General features: G+C 33.8%; 1 protein-coding gene across 2 annotated transcripts in view; it reads right to left on the bottom strand.

Annotated features, from left to right (window-relative positions):
• The window catches only part of LOC145271382 (G-protein coupled receptor dmsr-1-like), a 544,349-nt gene that overhangs the window by 74,438 nt on the left and 447,411 nt on the right, over positions 1-22,500 (bottom strand). The gene's annotated exons all lie outside the window — the stretch shown is intronic.

The raw sequence follows: 22,500 nt of genomic DNA, 5'->3' as shown, positions 1-22,500 counted from the left end.
TCTACACTATAACTCACCTCTTCCCCCCCTCTCTCTCTCTCTCTCCATTTTCTAACAATATCCAGAATCACGAATTTTAGGAGCCTAAAATCTACTTTTATTTCTAGTTGTAAATATCACTAATTATTACTAATTATTACTAATTATTATTATATATTAACGTATATCTATCTCTATACTTATTACTTGTATATATTAATGCTTTTACTGTTTACTTGTATATATATGGTCTATTGTTTATGATCATTGGTTCCCATATCGTATTGAATTCTATACTAGGTCTACTTAGCAATTCATTATTCCCCAGCATACGTGCTGCTTTTTTCAGTGACGTTCCTATTTAAAATGCCTCCAAACGGGGGCAGAGTTAGACACCAAAGTCGTTTTTTTTATGTGGAGAAAAAAAAAATTGTCTCGGTCGTGAAGGATTTCTCCCCCCACTAACCGAGAACCAAATAATTGAAGCCTAGCATCAGAACAGATACTACACTTTGAGATATTAAGTCCCTTATTCTGGCTAAAAATTAACATGAACAAAAAACTTTGGCATAATGCAAACTCAAAAAAAGAGGGAAAATCGGGGTTGGCCCGAAGGCCAAAGAGCGGGGTATTTATTTGCTTCCCCACAAAAGCCAATTAGACACAAGATCGTTTATTAATGTGGGAGAAAAACCAACTTCCCCCAAAATGAGGCATTCTGGGAGTGTCCAAATGAATACCAATCGTCTGATATGAAGGATTTCCTCCACATTGATCCAAACTGATTACTTAAGTGCTGTGAAGCATCAGAACAGATGCACCACTTTGATCTTAGCTCGAAGGCCAAAGGGCGACCTAAGAAAGAAACTAAAAAAGTAAAAAAAATCTGAATTCGAATTTCTTACTTCAGTCTGTTTTCGCCGGCAAGTATCGGGTCAATGTAGATCACAATGAAATTTAATTGTTTTTTTCTTTTGTTTCAATATTCACCAACGGTCATATATTTGATAGTGAAGTCCCACGAGATTGCACAGTGAACGGGGCATAAAAAATGACTAAGTTCAGCATTTGCGTGCCCCCCACCCCCAAATGTCCCTAGGGACGTCAAATCATGGTGATAATGAATATATACAGTGATGATCATATTTATTGGCACGGTAAAATAAAAGTTAAATTTTGTCTAATAAATTCTAAAAAAGGGATTAAATTAAAGAAAATAACAAAGTATATTATGTATTTTTAACTGGCCTTTCCGATGCAGCAATCGGATTTTAGAAAAAATAAATAACAAAGGAACAACAAACATAATTGCAAAAAACCCTTGTTCAAAATTATTGGCACGGCTTTGTTTTTCTTTTAGTATCAGTATAATATCAATCAATTTCCGGTTTACGTGCTTTCTGAACTTTTTTATAGCCATATTATGCTTGTTTAACGCTAATTCAGTGAATAATTTTTTTCAGATAATTTTTAGATAGCGATTTATTTAAACTATTATAAGTGACTAAATTATAATTTTCAATCGCCGTGGTTAAAACTAAGGAACACAGCGAAGACGTCAGGAAGCTTGTTGTAGCATGCCATACCAATGGGGAGGGCTATGATAAGATTTCAAAGAAGCTAAACCTTCCCAAATCCACTGTTAGAGCCATAATAAACAAGTTCAAATCGCAAGGCCACGTTATGAGTTTAGAGGGTAGAGGGAGAAAAAGGATTCTTTCCCCAAGAGATGAACGGAAAATTATTCGACAAGTAAAACAAAACCCAAGGATCTCTGTTGGGGAGATTGTTGATGAACAGAGCACCTCTGGAGTGAATGTATCTCGACATACAGTTGGTAGAGTTTTGAAGAGAGCTGGTTTAAAAGCATGTCGTCCGAGAAAGACTCCCTTATTGAAGCCTATGCACCTGAAAGCAAGGCTAGCCTTTGCAAAACGTCATATTGATAAAGATGTTGCATTCTGGAAACGTGTTCTATGGACTGACGAAACGAAAATAGAGTTATTTGGCCATAATAAAGTGTCTTATATTTACAGAAAATCTGGCGAAGCTTTCCTGCCTAAGAACACCATACCCACAGTGAAGCACGGTGGAGGCAGTTTGATGTTTTGGGGATCCTTTGCTGCCTCTGGACCAGGGCGACTTGTTAAGGTCACAGGTAGCATAAAAAAGGAAGATTATGTTAAAATATTGGATGAAAACCTGAAAGACTCTGCTAAAGAGCTCTCACTTGGTCGTCGTTGGTGGTTCATGCAAGATAATGACCCAAAGCATTCGGCTAAACTGACTAAGAAATGGCTTGAGGACAATCATATTAATGTTTTGGAGTGGCCATCACAAAGCCCAGACCTTAATCCAATTGAAAATTTATGGAGAACATTAAAATTGAGGGTAATGCAAAGGAAGCCTAAGAATCTTATTCAATTGGAGGATTATTGTCAGGAAGAGTGGGCTAAAATTACTACTGAAGAGTGCAACAACTTGGTTGTAAACTATGAAAAGCGACTGAGGAAGGTAATCAAGGCCAAAGGCTATACAATTGATTATTAAATAAATCGTGCCAATAATTTTGAACAAGGGTTTTTTGCTTTTTGCAATTATGTTTGTTGTTCCTTTGTTGTTTATTTTTTCTAAAATCCGATTGCTGCATCGGAAAGGCCAGTTAAAAATACATAATATACTTTGTTATTTTCTTTAATTTAATCCCTTTTTTAGAATTTATTAGACAAAATTTAACTTTTATTTTACCATGCCAATAAATATGATCATCACTGTATATATATATATATATATATATATATATATATATATATATATATATATATATAATTTCATACATATATAATTTTATGCGTATTATACATAAATATGTATAATTTTTTTTTGACACAGGTATCAACACTGATTAAGGCTCGGAGGCCACTCGAGGATAAAGGTTAATGGGTAATAATCAGTCAATGTGAATAAGCATAGTAAACATAAGTAGTTGGCATTTTGTAAATAGGATTACTTAGGGAGATGGTTCATCAAAAACTTGTTTACATTGGACTTGAAGACAATCAGATTGTAGTCATATGGAAAACAAGGAATCAGAAGACACTTCTACGGGCATGCAGTTCGAAGAAAGAAGCTTTGTTCATTGAATCTACGTTTAGGTTTAGGCAAAGATAAAGAGCAATATTGTTTATAAATTTCAATGTCGGCATGGTGCCGTCTATATAGGCAAGTCGACCCAGTGTCTTCCGGTTAGAATCGCCCAGCGTGTGCCTCGTTTCATCCAAGATAATCAGCCTATTTCCAGGAGTTTCTAATTAGTAGAATCGGCTATTTGACAACACTTGGGACGCTGCAAGGAGGGTGGGCTCTCTCTACAGTGCAAGAAAACTACTAACACCCGAAGGTATCCTGTACCTCTATAAGGCCACTATTCGCCCAGGTATGGAGTATTGCTGTCATATTTAGGTTGGTGCATCGGCTAATAGTCTCTCGCTCCTCGACAAGGTTCAAAAGAGAGTCGCAAATCTGATAAGCCCGAAACTGTCATCTAAGCTTCAGCCTCTGTCCCATCGTCGAAACGTTGCATCCCTCTGCCTGTTCTACAAGTATTTTGATGGTGAATGCTCTGACGAACTGCAAGCACTTGTGCCCCCACGACGTGAACATCCTCTACAAACCTGACAGGCTGCTAAAGCACACCCCTACACTGTAGAGATCCCTAGATTTAAAAGATATTTCTACTACAGTAGTTTCTTCCCCAGAACCGCTAGACTTTGGAATTCAATTCCAGGTTCCTGCTTCCCCAACTGTACTAACGTGCAGAAGTTCAAGTGTAACGTGAACCGACATCTTGCTGGCCAAATCCCTACATAGTACCCCTAGTAGTTGTTGCCCCTGACAGTAGCTCCCTACACCAAAGTGGAAATGTGCCTTGTTTGGGGTGAAAAATGTAATTAAAAAAAAAACGGTGGTTCTACATTCTCGCCGGATTGTTTTTCTGTTTATCACTAAGTTCCGCCTGTCTGTCTTGCCATAAGTTTTAGACCCTCACACCTACCTTGTATCAGCAGAGAAAAAATTTTTTTTTTCGTTTCTACCCCCTTTCGCTTACTATTACAACAATTCTACAAAAAACAAAAAAACAAAAAAAAAACCCCAACTTTTCTGTTCCTCCTTTCGAGTCGTATTACATTTCGTGATTTAAAAAATTTTTTTTAATCGACTTATTTATTTCATATAATCCGAATATTGTTCACTTTTTTCTTGAGTTGTATTACATTTCGCGATTTTTTTTATTTATTTTATTTTTTTAATCGACTTATTTATTTCATATCATCCGAATATTGTTCACTTTTGTCTTGAGTTGTATTACATTTCGCGATTTGTTTTAATTTATTTTAATTTTTTTAATCGACTTATTTATTTCATATCATCCGAATATTGTTCACTTTTTTCTTGAGTTGTATTACATTTCGTGATTTTTATATTTATTTTATTTTTTTAATTGACTTATTTATTTCATAACATCCGAATATTGTTCACTTTTTTCTTGAGTTGTATTACATTTCGTGATTTTTTTTATTTGTTTTAATTTTTTTAATCGACTTATTTATTTCATATCATCCGAATATTGTTCACTTTTTTCTTGAGTTGTATTTTTAATCGACTTATTTATTATATTTTAGTCCTCGCGTGAAAGAGCAGGACACAAAATGTTTTAAATAATAATAATTAGGCCTCGCGCGAAAGATCAGGACACAAAATGTTTTACATAATAATAATAATAATAATAATAATAATAATAATAATAATAATAATAATAATAATAGAATAACAATAACAAAGACTTTCGCTGGAGAGGACTACTATTGTGCGTACCCACTTATACATTCCTTTTGAAATTTTCATCTCTATTTTTCTCGTTATGTACTGAATATTTGTTAATGAAACCTATATGAAATATGTTCCTTATTAAATTTTAAAGATTTTCTATTCTGAAAGAAGTTTAAAAAATTTAATCTAAAAACGTTATTTTAAAGTTTTTGTCAAAAATAATCAGATTTTCTCATTATTCAGACCTGTATTACAAAAATGGGTTGCAAAAATTAGTTGTGGTGTGAGGAGAAATACAAACTGAAATAGAGAGAAGGAGAGTTTTGAAATATAATCTTAAAAAATAAGATACAAGTTAAAAAAGCATTTCATCCAAGGCATGAAAATTGTTAAACAAAATGTTTTTACTATACGTTTTAAAAATACAGGTACAAGATTACATTTGAAATTTATTTATTTATTTATTTATTTTTTTTTTTTTTTTTATTACATATTCACCCCAAACAAGGCACATTGCCACTTTAATGTAGGGGGCTACTATCAAGGGAAACATCTACTGGGGTACTATGTAGGGATTAGGGCAGCGAGATGTTGGTTCACGTTGCACTTGAACTTATGCATGTCAGTACAGTTGGGGAAGCAGTGACCTGGAATGGAATTCCAAAGTCTAGCAGTTCTGGGGAAGAAACTACTGGAGTAGAAGGATCTTTTACATCTAGGGATCTCTACAGTGTGGGGGTGGGATTGTGTAGCTTGTCGGGTCTGTCGAGGGTGTTCGCGTCGTGGGGGCACAAGTGCTTGCAGTTCTTCAGAGCATTCACCATTATAATACTTGTAGAACAGGCAGAGGGATGCAACGTTTCGACGATGGGACAGAGGCTGAAGTTTTGATGCCAGTTTAGGGCCTATCAGATTTGCGACTCTCTTTTGAACCCTGTCAAGGAGCGAGAGACTAGTAGCCGATGCACCGGCCCAAATGTGACAGCAATACTCCATACATGGGCGAATAGTGGCCTTATAGAGGTACATGATACTTTCGGGTGTTAGAAGTTTTCTAGCACGGTAGAGAGAGCCCACCTTCCTCGCAGCGGCCCTGGCAATGCCCTCGATGTAATTGTTCCAGCTCATGTTTCCTGTGAACGTTAGGCCAAGGAGCTTGAAAGACGTACTCTCAGCTAAAGAGTTGTTGGCCATTGCTATAGGTGGTAGAGAAGGTTTCTTGTAATTATTGAATGAAACCAGTTTTGTCTTGGTGGCATTGAACGTTACCATCCATTTTTGTCCCCATTCCACTACTGATTTGAGGTCATCCTCTAGTGTTTCTGCCATTACTTTAGATATATGTTCATTTGTTTTCCTGTCGTGCCTGCTATAGAGTGTGGTGTCATCAGCATATATACCCATCTCAGAGGCAGTTTTGTCGGGGAGGTCATTTATGAATATCAGGAACAGCAGAGGACCAAGGATAGATCCCTGGGGCACTCCCGCATTTATATTATATTGTTTAGACGTACGACCGTCGAGGACAACCTGGATTTTTCTCTTATCTAAGAAGGATTTAATTATGTTAAGTATTCTACCAGTGATACCGTAAGATCTAATCTTCCTGAGGAGACCCTCATGCCATACCCTGTCAAAAGCCTTAGATATATCTAGAGCTACCGCTCTGCCCTCTCCCGCTTTGTCCAGTGAATGGTATATGCGTTCAGAGATTACAGTGAGGATGTCTGCCGTGGAACGGGCTTGTCTAAATCCATATTGATGGTCGGTCAGAAGTTTAGCATCTGTAAGGTGCTGGACTAGAGCATGGTTAATTAAGGTCTCAAATATTTTGGCAAAAAGTGGGAGGAGGCTAATAGGGCGATAATTTAATGGGTCAGTTCTTTCGCCAGAATTCTTGAATACTGGTACAACAGAAGCAGTTTTCCAACAGCTCGGAAAGCAAGATTCATTGAGGCATTTGTTGTAGAGTTTGGAGAGAACTGGAGCTACTTCGGCTGAGCACTTTTTTAATAGCACAGCTGGGATGATTTGTCTTCAAAGTGAACTTTTATAAATTTTACAAAGTAAGGTATAAAAATTTAATTTAAATTGAATAAAAAATTTACCTTGGATTTATGTTATGTAATATACATTTTGTTGCAATTTAAAAACATTATTTTTCATCTAGCAATTAATGATATAGATATAAAATTAAAAAAATTTTTTTAAAGTGCAATAAAATGTACATTGCATAAAATAAATGCAAGGTAATTTTTTGATTCAATTTTAATTAAATTTTTATACCTTACTTTGTAAAATTTATAAAAGTGCACTTCGAAGATAAATAAATTTAAAATTGAATCTTGTACCTTTATTTTTAAAGCCTATAGTAAAAACATTTTGTTTAACAATTTTCATGCCTTGGATGAAATGCTTTTCTAACTTATATATATATATGTATATATGTGTATATATATATATATATATATATATATATGCACACTCACCTTATTGCAGATTAGTAATATATATATATATATATATATATATATATATATATATATATATATACCAGCAAAAGTACCTGTCATTGACTGGGTTCAAAAACAGCCTGCAGAAAATGGACACCACATAATTTTATTATACCATATTTCTTCAAACTGAAACATAATTATCAAACTATACTTACGCAGATAGATATGAAAAGTCTTTATTAAACTTTGTGTCTATTTCCATTCTATGGAGGCCAGGCGCGAACGCAGACCCCACAATTTTATTATACCATCCCTATTTAAGTTAAAACATACTTATCAAAGTATTATTATGTACATCTATATCAAAAACACTTGTAAACGTTTTTTTTTTTTAAATTTTTTTATTTCCATAATTGTGGACCAAGCGCGAACGCAGACCCACAATTTTAATGAATCATCATTATGCCAGATCAAACATACCCATTTCTGTGTATCGATACATCTTCTATCATTATATGTGATCAGTTGTCTATAATAGTCTACCATATAGGAGCCTATTCGTGACCAGACACACACACAGACGTTCAGCTCTCTCTCTCTCTCTCTCTCTCTCTCTCTCTCTCTATATATATATATATATATATATATATATATATATATATATATATATATTAAATTGTAATTCAATGAATTTCAAAAAACTCTCATTGAAATGAAATGAAGTGGTTGAGTTTCATATCAAAGAATTTTTATTATTCTAAGCAAGACAAAGAATGCTTTAGAAAATTAATCTCCTTAACCTATAGGGTTTCGATGTCTACCATCTCATCAGAGGAGAGAAATATTAGCAAATAATTATAAAGGTATGCACCCTATTTGCTAAAGTCAGTGAGACATGGAAAGTCAAAGTGAAAATAATACATTTGTCAGAAGTCCTGTAGCAGGATGATTTGTAGAAAAAGGATATGAATGTTTTTGTTGATCCAACTTGCTTGGTAAAATCCATATTATACGTTCTTTACATCCGTTTGGTAATAATTTCCAAGCCATATACTGGGTAATCTAAATAATTCAGAGTCTAGAGGAAACCTTTTAATTAGAAGTTTATATTATTTTTAGTGGGGCAAAATGTTAGGGAGATTAGGTAGTGGTAAGTGGTAGGAAGTGGGGTGAGACATATAGACATATTCATCCTTATATACACATGAACACACATATACAAAACACACACATACACACAATATACATATGTATATATACCTACAAATATACATACACACAGGCACATACATACATGTACACATACATACACATAAAAACACATATATACATATACACACATAAGCATACATACATGTATATAAATAGATATCTCTTCAAGTAGAATCAAAGAATCATAAAGATTGACCGGTCGCTTTATATATATAGACAAGGTTCAGAAGAAAGTTGCCAACCTGATAGGTCCTGAACTGTCATCTAAGCTTCAGCCTCTGTCCCATCGACGAAATGTTGCGTCCCTCTGCCTGTTCTACAAGTACTTTTTTTTTACATATGAGTCACCACTTATCAAGGTCCGAAGTCACTCAGGGATAAGGGTTATTGCGTGTACAGTAATCAATGAGATAGTATTGTAGTAATCATTAGTATTCGAGGTTTTGATAGAGTGTCTTACTTAAGGGGGCGGTTTGTCAGGAGTTTGTTTATGTTGGACTTGAAGACGTCCAAGTTGTAGTCAGGTGGGAAATAGGCAAGCGGCAGAGAGTTTCACTGGCGTGCAGTTCTAAGAACAAAGCTCTGCTCATGGAATCTACGTTTTTATTTAGGTACAGATAAAGAGTGGGGAAAATTATTGACAGTAATTTCAGCCAGACGGGTGTTTCTCGTGAAAGATTGGGGAGGGGAGACGAGGGATTGGAGCTCAGACGAGCACCTGCCATGGAAATAGCGATAAAACAAAGACAGGCTTGCAACGTCTCTTCTGTGGGAGAGAGGTTGCAGGGAAGAGAAAAGGGCAGCCCCACTAAACCACAAAGTCTATTTTGTACTCTGTCAAGGCAGGGTAGGCTGTTTTTAGCAGCTCCTGACCAGATGTGGCAGCAGTACTCCATCTTTGGACTTACTTGGCTTTTATATAGATAGAGAATTGCATCAGTAGTGAGATATCTTCTGGAGCGGTAGAAGGATCCCACCATTTTCCCAGCGACCTTGGCAACAGACTTGATGTACGTGTTCCATTTCAGATCAGGAGTAAAGGTCAAACTCAGAAGCTTGTCAAAACATGGAACCTCTCCAAGACGAGAGCCATCCATTTCAATTGATGCCAGATGGGGGTCAAAGCGTTGATGATGTAAAGATAGAAGCTTGGTTTTAGATGCATTAAAAGTGACCAACCACCTCTTCCCCCATTGTACCACGCGCTCAAGATCAGAGGAAAGAGAATCAGAGAGAACTTTGTCATTTACAGCCTTTGATGTGTTGCCATAGATGGTCGTGTCATCAGCATAGATGTCAACGAATGATTTAAGTATGTGTTTTGGGAGATCATTGATGTAGATCAGGAAGAGAGTTGAACCCAGGATGGACCACTGAGGGACTCCAGCATTAATACTGTGGGCCTCTGATTTCTGCCCATCAACCACTACTCTTATGAACCTATCAGAGAGAAATGATTTAATGATTGAGAAAACATTTCCAGTAATACCGTAGCTGGAAATCTTGTGAAGTAGGCCCTTATGCCATACCTTATCGAAGGCCTTTGATATGTCAAGAGCAATTGACCTGGAAAGGAAACCTTTGTCAAGAGATTCACTAATCCTGTGTGATATAACCGTTAGAACATCTGCTGTAGATCTTGCAGAGCGGAAACCATATTGCATGTCACTAAGAAGGTTGTTTCTGTTGAGGTGGTTGACTACTTCTTTATTTAATATGGATTCCAACAACTTACTCATGACACACAGGAGACATATTGGTCTGTACTGAGAAGGAGATGACTTTTCACCTGAATTCTTAAATACAGGGCATACTGATGAAGTTTTCCAGGGTGTTGGAAAGCACTTCTCCTTAAGGCAACGCTTAAACAGTTTTGTAAGTATGGGGGCAAGTTCTGGTTGGAGCTTTTTCAGCACTATAACTGGAATGCCATTAGGGCCAGATGCTTTACTGGATTCGAGGTTCTTGATTAGCTTGGCGACCTCATGCACAGGTATTTGTATGTTGCATAGTGTGTTGTCTGTTATAGGAGGAAATACAGGGAGTTGATGGTCATTGTCGCATAGGGTAGAATTAGCTGCAAAGTTCTTGGCAAATAGTCTAGCCTTGTCTGATGCTGACGAGATGACCTCTGGTCCATTGATGATAGTTGGAATAGAATGCACACTTCTGTTCAAGATCCTGTTTGCTATTTGCCAGAACTGGTGGGAACCAAGCCGCTGCTCAGCTACTTTGGATTTAACAGACTGAGCATATAGCTCTCCTGCATGTTTTATTACTCTTTTACAGTGGTTCCTGGCAGTCCTGAAAGCAGCTTTAGTCTCAGTACATCTATTACCTTGGTAGCTATGGAAAAAGTGATTTCTGTGCGCGATGGCAGCAGCACATTCAGGGGAGAACCATGGCTGGCTGTTAGGTTTTTGTTGGAATTATTTCGATGGTATGAATCAGTTTATGCCTATAATTAACCATTCGGTCAGATCTAATGCTATAGAGGACACATCCTTTTTAAACATGGAATGCAGAGGTAGGTCAGATATGAATGTACGGAAGCTATCCCAGTCAGCCATAGAGTAGTGAATGCGCTGACGAACTGCAAGCACTTGTGCCCCCACAATGTAAACACCCTCGACAAACCCGACAGGCAGCTAAATCCCATCCCAACACAGTAGAGATCCCTAGATGTAAGAGAGCTTTCTTCTCCAGTAGTATCTTCCCCAGAACCGCCAGACTTTGGAATTCCCTTCCTGGTTTCTGCTTCCCCAACTCCACTGACATGCAGAAGTTCAAGTGTAACGTGAACCGCATCTTGCTGCCCAATTCCCTACATAGTACCCCAGTAGCTGTTGCCCCTGATAGTAGCCCTCCAACACCAAAGTGGCAACGTGCCTTGTTTGGGGTGAAAATATAATATATATATATACATATATATATATATATATATATATATATATATATATATATATATATATATATATATATAGTTAGTAAAAACATATTAGATAGAATTATCCCCAAAATTAGATCTATAATAAAATACCCACTATGGCAATCTTCCAACCAAGTAATCGACTGGTTTTCTAACATTCAAAATAAGAATAACGTTACATTTCTTTCTTTTGACATTGAATCTTACTACCAATCTTTATCACCTATTAAATAAGTCTCTATTAATGGCACGAAAATTAACTAATATAACTCAAGACGAAATTAAACTAATACTTATAGCTAGAGAGTATTTAATAACCTTTGATAATAAGTATTGGACCAGGAAAAATACCCCTAACCACTTCAACATTTTAATGGGCTCGACGGATTCGACTCAGGTCACTGATCTAGTTGGCCTTTTCCTTTTAAATGAAATATATTGTATACTCCATAAACAGTTCAAACTTGAAGGAGGACTATACAGAGATGATGCACTTTTCGTAACTAACTCTACAAATAATAATTACGAAAAAGCAATTAAAGCTCTACATAAATTATTTAAAAATTATGAACTTACTATAAAAATCGACCCTAATAAAAAAATTGTTAATTTCTTAGACATAACCTTAAATCTTGAGAATTCTACCTTTGAACCATATCATAAACCTAATCAATCACTACTATATGTCCACAATGAATCAAACCACCCTAAATCAATATTAAAATCAATAGTTCCCAATATCGCTTTAAGAATTTCTAGACTGTCTTCTACTAAATCCATATTTATCAAAAATGAAAAATATTACAATGAAGCCCTTAAAAACTCAGGATACAATTCGCAAATTAAATTCATAAATAAAAATGATAGAAACATAAACTGCATTGAAAATAAACCTATTAAGAGCGTAATAACATATAATATGGCAATGTCTTCCCGTATGCGAGTTAAGAAAAATGGCCAAGAGACAAAAAAAGTTAAACCAAACCACAAATATTAGATAATAATACAAATAAACAACAAACCAAAACCCGTAAACGTAAGAATAGACATATAGAGACCCTATGGTTCAACCCTCCATATTCCAAAAACCTAGAAACAAACATAGCCAGAGAATTTTTAAAAATATTAGATAAAAACTTTAAAGCCCCCCATAGATATAATAAAAGTTTCAATAAGAACACAATTAAAGTCTCTTACTCTACTATGCCTAACCTTCATCAAAAAATAATTGGCTCTAATAGTGAGAAAATTAATAAGCTACAAAATACAACTATACAAAATATATCAGACTGTAACTGTAGAAGAAAAAATAAATGTCCCCTACAAGGCTCATGTAAAATTAAAAATGTTATCTATAGCTGCACAGTATCAAAAACTCCAAATCTACATGAACCTATTAACAACCATAACTCAACTACCAGATTAAATAATAACACCAACTTAAACCAATCTACCGATCAATTACTAATCAACCCACCATATAATAATCCAGCACCAGACCTAACGGAAAATAATCACAATAAGCAAGAGGCAATATATTTTGGTTCCACATCTGGCCTAATAAAACATAGAATTTCAACGCACAAACATTCTTTTAAAAATAACTCTCTATCAAACCAAACTACTCTATCCAACTATATTTGGCAACTAAAAAACAGCAATATTCCTTTCAACTTAAAATGGCGAATAATTGAGACTTGCAAATCATATAAACCAGGAGATAAATTCTGTGCACTATGTACAAAAGAGACCCTAAAAATTTTAAAATATGAAGATATAAAAAATACAACCAAACTATTAAATTCAAGACAGGAGCTTATATTTACATGTAGTCATAAACGTTGGTTTAAATTTAATAAATATAAACCACCTTAAATCATTAAAATTACTTATTAGTAAAAATAGATTACAATTATTTTTTTTTAATAAATTAAGTTAGACTAATTATCTCCCTTACACCCTTCAAATAAATAAAGTAAAGAAAATATGACAATTATCTCCCCTTAAAATATGTAATTGCACAAGCAACATTCTCTATATATAAACCGTAGCGTCTTTAAATCCAAAATACGCTAATGGAAATAATTTACTGCACGAGCGTCCCCCTTTTTTAAAATTCATCATTCAATGAGATAAAAAGCTATAGCAAACATCTAAATGAATATTTTAACCATAGTTCCTGATTTCAAAACGCGAAAAATTAAAAGGTAAATATCTCTATATATTTTTAAAGCAAATTTATTATGTAAATTCAAATCTATATTTTTCTCTACTTATTTCTATCTCTAACCCATATTAATTTTCTTATAAATTTTAAATCCAGACATTTTATTTCAATTTTTTTCAGATTCATCTGCCTTACTTTTAATGCTAGGTTTATTTATGGCGTCTTTTAAATTCAATAAAAACCCTTCAAAATTTGCTGACGAGGAGACCTTGCTTATTAAAAAACTATATGTAATTATTGTACACAACTTGATGTATACCACAATAAAAAGCATTGTTTTCCGAAACGATCGTACAGATAATTGATTTTGTTGTTGTTCCTTCTTATGAAACGGATTTTTAATTTAATTATAATTTGATTTTTAAATTTTAAATTATCAATCACATTACTTAATATATATATATATATATATATATATATATATATATATATATATATATATATATATATTCACCCCAAACAAGGCACATTAAAGCCCCCCTCTTTGGGTTGAGCACTTTGTAAATATATTTTCACCCGACGCGTATTTAAAAGCGATTAAGCGAAGCCTACTATTAATTTGTCTGTAAACAAGCTGATGGTTCGAGCACTGTGCGACGGGAGGGTGTGGATTTAATTCACACTCTAGGAGAAATATTTACGGTACTGATTCGTAGCCGAATGGTGAGAGCCGCCGACTGTCAATGCGACGGTTGTAGGTTCAATCTGGAGAAATGTTTTTGTCTAGCCGCACTGATGAGCTGTGATACAACGAAATAGTACTGTATGTGGATGACAATATATATATATATATATATATATATATATATATATATATATATATATATATATATATATAAAGGGTTCCCCGATACCATCTTCCCAAGAGATGCTTAGGAATAAAGAATGGCTCTTCCAGCAGTATGGAGCACTTCCGCACTATCATCATGGCGTAAGAGCATATCTTCATAGTGACCTGCGAAACAGATAGTTAGGATGAAGAGGAAGTATCCAGTTGTGTCTACGCTCACCGGATTTGACTCCCCAACATGGATTTTTCTGTTTTGGGGGGCGGAGTTGAGGGGCATGTTAAGCACAGGGTTCACACCAGAAAACGTGCCACTCGCCTTATTGCAGATAAAATATCAATATTTTTCCAAATATACGTCACAAAAAATGAAAAGTTTATTTCCCAAAATTTTATTCAAATGCATGCTATATTCACGAAGTTATGACATTTTATTTGATATCAAAGCAATTTTACTCTCCGTCATTTTATTGCAATGCCAAAAAAATCAGGCGAATAAAGGTTATTGAAAAGCAAAGAATAGTTGCTGGACTCGCAGAATCCATCAAAAATTTAGGCACGGAGCTGGAATTGGATCCAAAAACCTTGGCTGCATTGTTGAACAACCTGAACACCAAATCCAGAAAAATAAGGGCACCAAGAGAAACCTTTTAGATCGTGATATTTGGAAAATTTGTAGGGAAGTCAACTGAAACACAAATAGCACCAGTGCTTTTGTTTTTACAAAAGCTGGAATCGCTCCAAGATCCAGGCATGCCCGATACAATGTGTTGAATGAGATTGCAAGGAACATAAAACCTTTTCCAATGCCTCCATTGAGCAAACAACATAGGAAAAAAACAAATGGCTTGGACACGGAATTACATGAAAATAGATTTCCAACAGGTCCTATTTAGGGATGAGGCCCATATTACTCTTGATGGTCCGGATAGATGAACCAAAGTTTGAAACCCGAACGGAACTCTAACTCGTTACAGAGTTCATCGCCAACAAGGAGGTGGAGGCATCATGTTTTGGGTGAGAATCATTGGGGATAAGTTGGATGGACCATTCCGAGCGCCAGAGGATGTAAAGCTTATCAGCAATGTATACTCGGCCTTTTTGGATAATCATTTGTTGACATGGCTAGATGACCTGTCATTGTCACGTCGTTTTCAGATGATTTTTATATATGTCGATATAGAATATGTTTTTGTTTATTTTGATAGAAAAATATAATAAAACCTAAAGTTCGCAAGATACAACATTGTATTTTTGCCCTAAAACAACATTTTAAGAGACCTGCAATAAAGCGATGGACAGTAGAAATTCTTCGATAAAGAATAAAATGGCATAATTTCGTGAATATCACATGAATTTGAATAAAAGTTTTGGAAATAACTAACCTTAAAGGAGTTTTTTCATGATATAATTTTCATTTTGTTGTGACGTATATTTTAAATTCAATTAATAAAATTATATAATCAATTCTTAATGCTGCAATATTTGAAGTTATAAATTTATTATATTTTTTACTAGAATATCTTGTCTTTTTCTTTTCCAGTTTTAACAACTAGTCCTTTACTTTTCCATGTTTAAGCTTAACCATATTACTTTTCATACTCGTATTTTTCTATTGTAATAAAATTATATAATCAATTCTTAATGCTGCAATATTTGAAGTTATAAATTTATTATATTTTTTACTAGAATATCTTGTCTTTTTCTTTTCCAGTTTTAACAACTAGTCCTTTACTTTTCCATGTTTAAGCTTAACCATATTACTTTTCATACTCGTATTTTTCTATTGTAATAAAATTATATAATCAATTCTTAATGCTGCAATATTTGAAGTTATAAATTTATTATATTTTTTACTAGAATATCTTGTCTTTTTCTTTTCCAGTTTTAACAACTAGTCCTTTACTTTTCCATGTTTAAGCTTAACCATATTACTTTTCATGCTCGTATTTTTCTATTGTAATAACATTATATAATCAATTCTTAATGCTGCAATATTTGAAGTTATAAATTTATTATATTTTTTACTAGAATATCTTGTCCTTTTCTTTTCCAGTTTTAACAACCAGTCCTTTACTTTTCCATGTTTAAACTTAACCATATTACTTTTCATACTCGTATTTTTCTATTGTAATAAAATTATATAATCAATTCTTAATGCTGCAATATTTGAAGTTATAAATTTATTATATTTTTTACTAGAATATCTTGTCCTTTTCTTTTCCAGTTTTAACAACTAGTCCTTTACTTTTCCATGTTTAAACTTAACCATATTACTTTTCATGCTCACATTTTTCTATTGTAATAACATTATATAATCAATTCTTAATGCTGCAATATTTGAAGTTATAAATTTATTATATTTTTTACTAGAATATCTTGTCCTTTTCTTTTCCAGTTTTAACAACTAGTCCTTTACTTTTCCATGTTTAAACTTAACCATATTACTTTTCATGCTCACATTTTTCTATTGTAATAACATTATATAATCAATTCTTAATGCTGCAATATTTGAAGTTATAAATTTATTATATTTTTTACTAGAATATCTTGTCCTTTTCTTTTCCAGTTTTAACAACTAGTCCTTTACTTTTCCATGTTTAAACTTAACCATATTACTTTTCATGCTCACATTTTTCTATTGTAATAACATTATATAATCAATTCTTAATGCTGCAATATTTAAAGTAATAAATTTATTATATTTTTTACTAAAATATCTTGTCTTTTTCTTTTCCAGTTTTAACAACTAGTCCTTTACTTTTCCATGTTTAAACTTAACCATATTACTTTTCATGCTCGCATTTTTCTATTGTAATAACATTATATAATCAATTCTTAATGCTGCAATATTTAAAGTTATAAATTTATTATATTTTTTACTAGAATATCTTGTCCTTTTCTTTTCCAGTTTTAACAACTAGTCCTTTACTTTTCCATGTTTAAACTTAACCATATTACTTTTCATGCTCACATTTTTCTATTGTAATAACATTATATAATCAATTCTTAATGCTGCAATATTTAAAGTAATAAATTTATTATATTTTTTACTAAAATATCTTGTCCTTTTCTTTTCCAGTTTTAACAACTAGTCCTTTACTTTTCCATGTTTAAACTTAACCATATTACTTTTCATGCTCACATTTTTCTATTGTAATAACATTATATAATCAATTCTTAATGCTGCAATATTTGAAGCTATAAATTTATTATATTTTTACTAGAATATATTGTCTTTTTCTTTTCCAGCTTAAACAACTAGTCCTTTACTTTTCCATGTTTAAACTTAACCATATTACTTTTCATGCTCACATTTTTCTATTGTAATAACATTATATAATCAATTCCTAATGCTGCAATATTTGAAGTTATAAATTTATTATATTTTTACTAGAATATCTTGTCCTTTTCTTTTCCAGTTTTAACAACTAGTCCTTTACTTTTCCATGTTTTAACTTAACCATATTACTTTTCATGCTCGCATTTTTCTATTGTAATATCATTATATAATCAATTCTTAATGCTGCAATATTTTAAGTTATTAATTCATTATATTTTTTACTAGAATATCTTGTCCTTTTCTTTTCCAGTTTTAACAACTAGTCCTTTACTTTTCTATGTTCAAGCTTAACCATATTACATTTCATGCTCGCATTTTTCTATTGTAATCCATGATTTTTCCAGGCTCCCAGTAAATTCACTTATTCTTTGTTGTAATTCAGTCTTATTGGGTTTTTTCCCTCGTAAACATAACATACACATATATAATAATGATGTACGGTACTCGTCTGCTTTCATTCGCTCTCTTTCACTTGTAACTGCTCCTTTCACGAGAGCGGTGAATTAATAGCAACACTAGTCGCTGGAACGAGGTAGTTGCAATGGAAACCAGTCATAAAATCGTCGCTCGCCTCCTTACGTTTTTTTACGATTTTGAACACTAGTAAATTCAGCATAACTTTTGTTTTACTGAACGAAAATTGAACTTTTTTTTTACAATATAGCTGAGAAGGTGATCTATAAACTGTAGTAACTGTTTGAAGTTTGGTCGAAAAATGAATGAGCGGTGAAGCTTTAAAGCAGTTCTAAATGAGTAAAATTGCCACTTACCATATATTCAAACACTACCGTGTTTGAATAATATATATGGTACGATACCTTTAGGAACCCGAGTTGGACGATGGTTTCGAGATCATCACATATTTCGACTGATCTTTCTCTGTTTCCTTCCACGCCCACGTTGCTTTAAAATCCGTAGAAAGAAGAGATTACGATCCAGTCGACGAAGGTTGAAGTTGTTGCTGGAGGGAAGAAAAGTTGCCAAGCAAACAAAAGAAAATGTCGGAAAGCGCTTGTTATAAACGATAACGACGTTTATTAATACAATCTTCAACAAACACCACGGAATGGGAGTGGTTGTGATTGACTGGCGGAATAACGTTTTCTTAGAAAATCTTAACTGCAATTAGGCAGCGTTAATGATGTAGAACGGAGTGGCAACGCATTTGATTCTTTAAACGGTGACAACAAACGAACCAACTCGATTTTTCGCTTTGGGTATTGCGCGAGCCTTTTCTAGTCTCACACAAAAACACGCGTTCACATTTCAAGCTATATTACTTGTCATATACATACGCGCACACGTACATACGCGCGCACGTCCACACACGTATATATATTCACGTTCGCGTACATACACTCATATTCACGTATATATACACACACGCTAACGTACTCACATGTACGCACACGAATGCACACAAGGACAACGTCACTTCCTCTTTCAAAGGAAATCCACACATGCGCAAAAGACCACCGGAAACAAGTATAAAAGCAAGAGACAAGCTGTTTCCAGCCTTTTTTTTAGACCAGCTTCCGAGCTGGTCGGTCTACGGACCAACATCGAGCCTTTTCGGCATGCGCGCGCACGCGCGTACCTCACACCACTTGCTACTATGTGGGACAAAGAGCTAACAGACCGTACGTACACTTTATACGCTTGCTCTCTCCATGAACTGGATTGACATTCTCACTCTTTCTCTCTCTACATATACAACTTGTCCCTGAGAAAGAAAAGGAAATGTGTGTTCATCTCACGTTCGGGTCACTATCGTTTGTCTTTATCTACACGCCGGACTATCATTCCCATTTTCCACTACATTCATTCACTTCTTTTCCCACGTGCTAATAAACGATAGTGACCCGAACGTGAGATGAACACACATTTCCTTTTCTTTCTACACCACCAGTCTCGCAATTTAACGATGGTTACACCCGCGCAGACATGAACACATGTTGTATCTAAAACATTCATTCTTTCAACAGTAAATAAACGAGAAGTTTATCTTATCCATCAATTGAGTTTTTGTTTCCTTCAATTCCATCCGTTTCATTATTTTCTTTTTTGTAACGGGATTAGGATTTATATGTGTTGGTCCTCTACAGTATCCTCTATTTATTGACCCGAATTATGGAACAATTGCTCGATTCTATCTAATTCTGGGTTCTAGCTTTATCCTGAAAGGTGTATGTGAACAGGGAATTTATATATCTATCTATACATATATATACTAGCAGTTCCGCCCGGCTTTGCTCGGGCCTCATGTACTGTTTATAATGTTATGTGCATATGTATATATTAAAAAGTGTGAATATGTAAAGTAATGCCTTTCTGTATAATAGTTTTCCTTAACTACCATAGAGAAAAGACAGACATACATCTACACTTTTATATATATATATATATATATATATATATATATATATATATATATATATATAGATTGGATGCAATATATAGTAATGATTTAAAAAGTATAAATAAAGACTCATGCGCAACCACCGAGAATCGAAACCAAAACGTTCAGCTCGCGATTTATTTTGCCTCTGCCGTAAATGACTGGTCTATAAAAACATGTTTAATGCAAGACTAAAAATTAAAACATGAGCCAATAGCTACTACGTTATGCATTCGTAATGCCGGCGTTCGACCTTCACCTGGCAAATTTCATTTTTTAAACTTTTACACATTTGCACCGATTTTTCCGGACTAAAACCCAAATATAAAGTTTTGCATGGATTCAAATACCTTATATATGAAGTTTCATGTTTGTAGACAAAAAACTTTAGGATTTTACCATCTTTCCCACTGGATTTTTATCATACCTTTTTTTCTCCCCCCATTTCTTGCTTCCTCAACCACCTTGAATTCAAAATGCTATTGTTCGATCTTCACCTCGTAAATTCCATTTTTTTTCACACTTTTTGTACCGATTTTCCCCGGCTAAAACCCAAATATAAAAGATTCACATGTTCAAATACCCTATATATTAAGTTTCATGTATGTAGACCAAAAACTAACAGAGGTGTTGAGTAGTCAAAATTTTTTCATGTCTATAGACCAAAAACTCTAGGAGTTTGGTAGGCAAAATTTGTTAAACAAAAATATATACGTATACATAAATATATATGGAAACAATTTTGTGTTTATTATAAAGTTTTTACGCAAATATTATGCAAGTATAAATCATGTAGAATATCTGCATGAATATAATTACACATAATAGTATACTAAACATGATCAGCCTATTAGAAAACCGAAACAACTAATAGGGAATTGATTAAAATGAATGTTTAAAAGAATATGCAAATTAGATGATATTTTGCTAGTGAATGCAATTCCACAACTCATATATGAGAAAACAGTATATTCTTTAAAAAAAAAAGTCATATTATATATTGTTCATGCCATCTGGGGTTTTAAGTAGATCCAACCCCTTGAGTGAATGCGGTATTGGGGTGACTGCAACTAGTTATAGAGAATAGACCAAGTGGACGACCCTCGACCCCCATTCCCCCCCGCACCCTTTTTGGCATCATAACACATTTGGAAAGTTTTATTTCCAAATTTTATACTATTTTTCTTGTAAAAATTTTGTAAAGTTTGGAATATTCTTTTTGAATAAATATTTAAATTAAAAAAATAGAAAGATGGGTTTTAATATGAATATCAATACACACAAAATAAAAACGAATTTATAGGAGTACTAGCATGGTTGCCCGGCGTTGCCCGGCGTTGCCCGAGTGTTTTGAGGTGTATGCTGAGCAACAAAAAAAAAGGTCAATTTTTTTTAAACTTTGACCCCTATTATGACCCCTTAAAATTTATTGTTTAGGGCTCAAATCAGGTTATTAAGTTAGATCCATGTCCACGGAACCGATATCTACAATTTCAAGTGTTTAGGCCCAAAATTGTAGGAGGAGTTTGGTAGAGTTCTCAAATGTCAACTCGTTGAACTTTGACCCTTAATCGCAAAATTTCTGCCCGAAAACCAATCACATAGATTTTCCCAAATCTCAGTACCCTGTATATCAAATTTCGAGTCTGTAGGCTTAAAGTTATTGCGTAGGGAAATGTACGTACACACACACACACACACTTATATATCTATATATCTATATCTATATCTATATATATATATATATATATATATATATAATAATAAAATAAAATAAAATAAAAATTACAATTATGTCTCGGCAGTCGCGTGAAAAGCATATCTTATTTTTCTTTTATTAATATTACTGGAATTTTCCCCTTTTCTTTGTACATATTTGTGAATTATTCTGAATTATTCCATGGATTTCTGCCTTTGGATTATTATGGACCATCATCTTCCAATTACGTGATTTCCTTGGATTTTACTTGTGCAAATAGAAATTCAATTAACTTTCTTGAAGTTATATTTTTGGATTATACCGTCATTGGATTATTTATCTTCCACCAGACTATCCATTCACGTGTAATCACCTTTTTCTTCACCATATTCCCTCTGCTTCACTTTTTTGTTATCAAGTAAGATCTTTAACTTACTTGTTGTTTCATCAAATACTTTTGCATGCAAAATCCGATCCCGCATTTTGCTAATTCCTACCCTCTGATGAGAATGAAAGTATTTCTTCGAAACTCCGCGGATTAAGGACTATCCACATATCAAGTGTTTCCTTTTCAGATTAAATATGTTTTTAACTCTTTTTCAAAGTGTTTTTTAACATGCTTTATTAACTGTTTGCTCAT

The sequence above is a fragment of the Euprymna scolopes genome, chromosome 46, assembly GCF_053919585.1.
Source record: "Euprymna scolopes isolate OS-2025 chromosome 46, ASM5391958v1, whole genome shotgun sequence".
Taxonomy (NCBI): Eukaryota; Metazoa; Mollusca; class Cephalopoda; order Sepiida; family Sepiolidae; genus Euprymna; species Euprymna scolopes.
Note: the sequence above shows the minus strand (reverse complement) of the source record. Positions and strands in the feature narration are given on the sequence as shown.